At 45.4% G+C, this 6,000-nt stretch overlaps 1 long non-coding RNA gene across 2 annotated transcripts in view; it reads right to left on the bottom strand.

Moving 5' to 3' along the window:
* Positions 1–281: 281 nt before the first annotated feature.
* The window catches only part of LOC128627790 (uncharacterized), a 13,520-nt gene continuing 7,801 nt past the window's right edge, over positions 282–6,000 (bottom strand). The window contains exon 3 of one of the 2 annotated variants that reach the window (XR_008392089.1): positions 282–1,705. This is a non-coding gene — a long non-coding RNA (uncharacterized LOC128627790). Of the gene's footprint in view, positions 1,706–5,399; positions 5,873–6,000 lie in introns of those variants that run through there. The other variant, XR_008392088.1, reaches the window with a different exon arrangement.

Raw genomic sequence — 6,000 nt, 5'->3', positions numbered from 1 at the left:
AACCAAAGGGTCCGAGGTTCCGTTCCCAGTCAGGGCACATGCCTGGGTTGCAGGCCAAGCCCCAAGTAGGGGGTGGACCAGGGGCAACCACACACTGATGTTTCTCTCCCTCTCTTCCTCCCCTCCCCTCTCTCCAAAAATAAATAAATTAAAAAAAATCAATACATATGCCCTTGGGTGAGGATTCAAAAATAATAATACAATTTCATTTTCAAGGCTCATGATTCATTAAACTTTCACTTTTTACTTCACTAATTTTATTAATCTTTATTAATTCTAGCAACTTTATAGATGTTAAAATTTTATCAGCTGTTATTAGAATAATGTATAACTCAGATATTTATCAATGTAATTGTACTTGATGTGATATTTCCACACTTTAGTACTTAAAATGTCATTTCACTAACTTTTTAAAAAAGATTTTATTTATTTCTTTTTAGAGAGAGGGGAAGACAGGGAGAGAGAGAGAAACATTGACGTGTGAGAGTCAAATCGCTGGGCTGCTTGTTGCTCATGTCCCGATTGGGGACTCAGCCCGCAACCCAGACATGTGCCCTGACCAGGGATCGAACTGGTGACCCTTTGCTTTGTGGGACAATGCCCGGCTGAGCCACACTAGTCAGGGCTCATTCCACTACCTTTATTTTGTTTTAGGAATTTGGAAGACTGAACAAACTGTTACTATGAATAGTACTATGTCAGTATCAGGGCCAAAAAAAAAAAAAAATACGGGCGTTATCATTGTGCCCTGTTCTTAGGAATGTTTGTTCACTGCATAATTATTTCAGTTTTCTTATTTTATTTTATTTATCTTTAGAGAGGAAGGGAAGGAGAGAGGGAGAGAAACATCAATGTATGGTTGCCTTTCGTGCATCCCCTGCTGGGAACTGGCCTGCAACCCAGGCATGTGTCCTGGCTGGGAATCGAACCACAATTGTGTGGTTCGTAGGCCTGCACTCAATCCACTGAGCTACACCAGCCAGGGCTCAACTTTCTTTATGCTCGACAAGTTTCATAATAAAACCATGAGGGTAAAAAGGTCCAGTTGGCAAAGATTCAATATCCATAAAGCCTCTTGGGACCCTCTGGCGAGGGCAGAATCTGAGGGTTTCTAGGACCTGGGCTACTGTCCCCAACTGGGCTGGTGGTGGTCAAGAGCTCCCACTATAGAGGCCAATCATCTGGGTTCAAATCCTGGTTCTGCCTCTTCTGGGACAGGCAGTCTCTCAGGTATGTTGCTGACGTCTGAATCTTATCTGTAATACGGGGATGACTACTTCCCTACCTCAAAGGATTGACAAAGGTAGTGAAGGACAAATACCCGCCAGCCTGCCCAGGTCTCAAGGAATAAGACCCAATGGTAATAAAACAACAAATAGTTTTAGCTCCTTGGATGCAGATTCGATCATCTAAAAGAATTAGGAACCTGTGGTGAGATGCCCTCTGGGGATTCCCCGTGAGGGGAGGGAAACTGGGAGAGGGGAGCGGATACCCCAGCTCTGCCAACTATCCGCGGCGCCCCTCTTGAGCTTGAGCTCCTGGGGGAGAATCCCTGGGCAGGCCACCAAGCCAGGGTGCAGCGACCCTGCTGGAGACCTGTTCACCGGCGTCTGTCGGCTTCTGGGCGCATTTCTGCCGTGTGAGTGAGCACCTGCCGTCTTTCCATTGACGTTTGCACGGGAGTCCTCTGTTTCCCAGAACGAAGCTTTAAAAATGAAAATACCTTTATCGGTGTATTCTTTACATCCAGTAAAATGCATACATTTCAAGTGCGTACTTAAAATTTTAACAACAGTATACAGTGTGTGACCATCACGACCAAAGTACAGAGCATGTCACTCAAAAGTGTTTACCCCTTTGCTGTCAACCCCAACCCCCACTCCGAGGCAACCACTAATCTGCTTTCTGTCACTATAAGTTCGATTTTCTTTTCCTAGAATTTTATATAAACGGAGTCATATGGTGTGCCATTTATCGATTTACTGCCTCACAGCCCCAAGTTGCTGAACTGGAGTTTGGCCCTTAGGATCTCCCCCCTTTACTGGCTGACGTGATGTTAACTTTCTCCAGTAGGGGGAGCCCGAGAGACGTTGCAGGAGGAAAGGGTTTTTGCCTGGAGCTGCCAGACCCGGTTCCCCAGGGCAAGCAGCTTCTCCAGTGCTAGTAGTCAGCAGCGCCCGGCACACAGTCAGCTCCTTCCCCAGGCACCTCAGGTGGTTCCAGGCACTTCCTGTGAGCTGCTTTCGCCAGCATCCCAGAGAATTGGCTTCTGTTAAGTTCCAGAGGGTGGATTTCCAGCAGGTTCCACAGGAGCAGCACCACACAGAATCCTTTGCCCTTTAGTGAGTCGGGGCCGAGTGTTTTCCAATGAGATGAGGGTCCCCAAACCATCAAGGACAGCTCAGGACTGTCCTCTGTTTTGAGCTGCCTGTCTTAGATCTTAGGGTTAGTGGCTGCTCTTTTGATCTGCTGTTTCTACATTCTCTGGCATTCATTCTCTTTATTTCTTAGTAGCTAACCCCTTACTCCAATCCCCTGCTATAGCATTCTCTCTTCAAATTACTGTGTGGGTTCAGTCTCCTGACTGGACCCTGACTGATTAAATATATCATATGCTTCCTGTGTCTTTTTCCCTTCAGTACACTGTCTGCATGATGCAGCCACACTGTTGCAGGTGTCAGTCAGTGGTGCATGCCTTGTCATTGCTCAGTAGTATTCCATTGAACTGCTATGCAGCAGCCTGTTCTGCACTCACCGTGGTGGACATCTGGGTTGTTTCCCATTTGAGGTGATTATGAATAAAGCTGCTATGAACATTCATACACAAGGTTTATGTGGACATATGTTTTTCTTTCTTTTTTTTAACTGTTAATATTTTTTATTTTCTAAATTTCCTATTTTTATCACTAAGATCTTTTAAAAAAATTTTTATTGATTATGCCATTACAGTTGTTCTATTTCCTCCCCTTCATTCCCCTCCACCCTGCACACCCCTCCCCCACCATTTCCCCCTTTAATTTATGACCATGTGTCTCAAGTTCTTTAGATTTTATATTTCCCATACTATTCTTGCCCTCCCCCCTATTTTCTACCTACCATCTATGCCACTTATTTTCTGTACCTTCTCCCCCCTTCTCCTCCTCCCACTCCCCTGTGGCTAACTCTCCGTGAGATTTTCATTTCTATGGTTCTACTCCTGATCTAGCTGTCCTCTTAGTTTGCTTTTGTTTTAGGTGTGGTTGTTAATAACTGTGAGTTTGCTGTCCTTTCACTGTTCACATTTTTTATCTTCTTTTTCTTAGATAAGTCCCTTTAACATTTCATATAATAAGGGCTTGGTGATGATGAACTCCTTGAATTTGATCTTATCTGAGAAGCACTTTATCTGTCCTTCCATTGTAAAGGAAAGCTTTGCTGGATAGAGCAATCTTGGATGTAGGTCTTTGGCTTTTGTGACTTGGAATACTTCTTTCCAGCCCCTTCTTGCCTGTAACTTGTCTTTTGAGCTGACAGTCTGTCAAATGGGAACTCCTTTGTAGGTGACTGTCCCCTTAGCTCTTGCTGCTTCTAGGATTCTCTCCTTCATTTTTATCTTGGCTAATGTAATTATGATGTGCCTTAGTGTGTTCCTTCTTGGGTCCAACTTCTTTGGAACTCTCTGAGCTTCCTGGATTTCCTGGAAGTCTATTTCCTTTGCCGGATTGGGGAAATTCTCCTTTATTATTTGTTCAAATAAGTTTTCCACTGGTGGCTGTTCCTCTTCCCCTTCTGGCACCCCTATAATTTGGATGTTGGAGCGTTTAAAGATGTCCTGGATGTTCCTTAGCCTCTCCTCATTTTTTTGAATTCTGTTTCTTCATATTTTTCTGTTTGGTTGTTTCTTTCTTCCTTCTGGTCCAGTCCCTTGATTTGAGTCCCAGTTTCCTTTCCATCACTATTGGTTTCCTGTGCATTTCCCTTCATTTCAATCAGTTTAGCCTTCATATGTTCCTCCCATTTGTAACTGAAATCAACCAGTTCTGTGAGCATCCTGATCACCAGTATTTTGAACTGTGCATCTGAAAGTTTGGCTATTTCTTGGTCACTTAGAGTTATGGGCTCTGGGACTTTGAGTTCTTCTTGAGCCATGTTTAGTCTATTTGCGCCTGTTACATATGAGGAGTGGAGCCTTAGGTGTTCACCAGGGCGGGGCCACTCAGGTCGCTGGGATGTGACGTTGTATGTGGGGGCGGTCAGAGAGGGGCAATAGTGGTCCCCTCTGCTGCTTCCCGCTGCTGGGGCCTGCGTAGTCTGTCTCACTGCTCACAACCCCACATCTGGGGATTCGCCAACCACAGACTGCCCACGCCTGGGCTGGTCTGGCTGATTTTTCCTGTGCAACCCCGCTCCGCCAGCCGCTGGCTCCGTCCCTCTTACTGGTCTGGCTGAAGGGCTCGTTGTTGTCGGACTTCGGTATAGTTCAATTTTCTGTGTTTTGGTTGCGCCTTTTTTTTTACTAAAGCTTTGTTGTCTTTAAACTTGGTTGTGCGAGAAGGCACAGTGTTTCCACCTACGTCTCCATCTTGGTGGAAGTCCTGTTTTTATTTCTTATGAGAAAATGCCTGCGAGTGAAATTCTTGGATCACATGATATGTGTATATTTCACTTGACAAAAAAACCACCAAAACAAACCCACCAATAGTTCTGATTGTGCCACTTACATTCTCATCAATTACACATGACAGTTGCCTTTGCCAGCAGCACCTGGTATTATCAATCTTTTACATTTTAGGCAGAGTGACTTCCTTTTCATACCTCTGGGAGGTTTTCCTCTACCTGACATTCTCCCTTATTCACGGTAACTCTTTGCTTTTGAATGGTAGTGCCTGTATTGTGTCTAACCTGTTTCCTTACATAAAAATCATCAGTAAGACAGGATTAAAATCCTTCGATCTTCGGAACTATTTATGCATTCAAAGAGTCAGTGTGGCTCCGCCCTTTAAGAAAGCTGAAAGAGCTGCTGATAATCAGGACCCGTACTGGCCTCCATGAGCCTTCGGGTCGGTGTTTAAAAAGGCAGCCCTTCTGGGTGAATGCAGCCCTGGATCTGGGCTTCCGCCCCCCGCCCCCCAGCTAGTCTCATAATAATAAGGGCTCGGAAGTGTCTGCTCCTGCCCAGGTGCTCTCAAACAGTATCCCAGGAGTCCCAAGTTCAAATGCCTACAAGAGACAGGCTGTATTCTAAATGAGGCTGACTAGGTGGGAGGAACAGGGAGTGGTGGAGACTCTGGCAAGTCAGAACAGCCCACCTGGATGCTGTGACATACTCACTCTGCCTGATTTACTGCCACAAAGGAAGGTGGGCCAGTTTGGCCACATCTTCCAGTTTTTTGAAAGAAACAGGCAGTTCCAGTTTTTATGTCAAATCACCCAATTTTAATTTTTATTTATTTTTAAAAAGATTTTATTTATTTATCCTTAGAGGGGAAGGGAAGGAGAGAGGGAGAGAACTATCAATGTATGGTTGCCTCTCGTGCATCCCCTGCTGGGAACTGGCCTGCAACCCAGGCATGTGCCCTGACTGGGAATCGAACCTCAATCCTTTGGTTCCCAGCCCCGCGCTCAATCCACTGAGAAATCACCCAATTTTTAAATGTTAACAATGCATTAAAAAAAAATTACAGCACAGTATGGGCCAGATAAGACACCTACAGACCGAGGGGTACACTGGGGCGGCTGCTCTGTGACTTCTGTATTATCCCGGTTGATCTTCACAGAGGAAGAAACTGAGGCCCAGAGAGGTGACATGACCCACAGAAGGCCACACAGCAATCCACACTGCAGTGGGGCCTGGGTCTGGGCCGTCTCCTCTCCCTCGCAAAGGGCCTTCTCTCTATATTCAGTAAAGAAGTTAAAAAGCAGGAAGTGAACGGACGGAAGACCATCAACCAAAGAAGAAAGGCTGATGTATTTCTGAAAGATGGAGAGCAGGCGGAAGTGTGGGGGTTAGGACAGAACTCA

Source organism: Artibeus jamaicensis, unplaced genomic scaffold (assembly GCF_021234435.1).
Source record: "Artibeus jamaicensis isolate MK-2021 breed Jamaican fruit bat unplaced genomic scaffold, CSHL_Jam_final contig_47, whole genome shotgun sequence".
Lineage (NCBI taxonomy): Eukaryota > Metazoa > Chordata > Mammalia > Chiroptera > Phyllostomidae > Artibeus > Artibeus jamaicensis.
The sequence above is the reverse complement of the archived record's forward strand: the minus strand, read 5'-3'. Positions and strand labels throughout refer to the sequence as shown.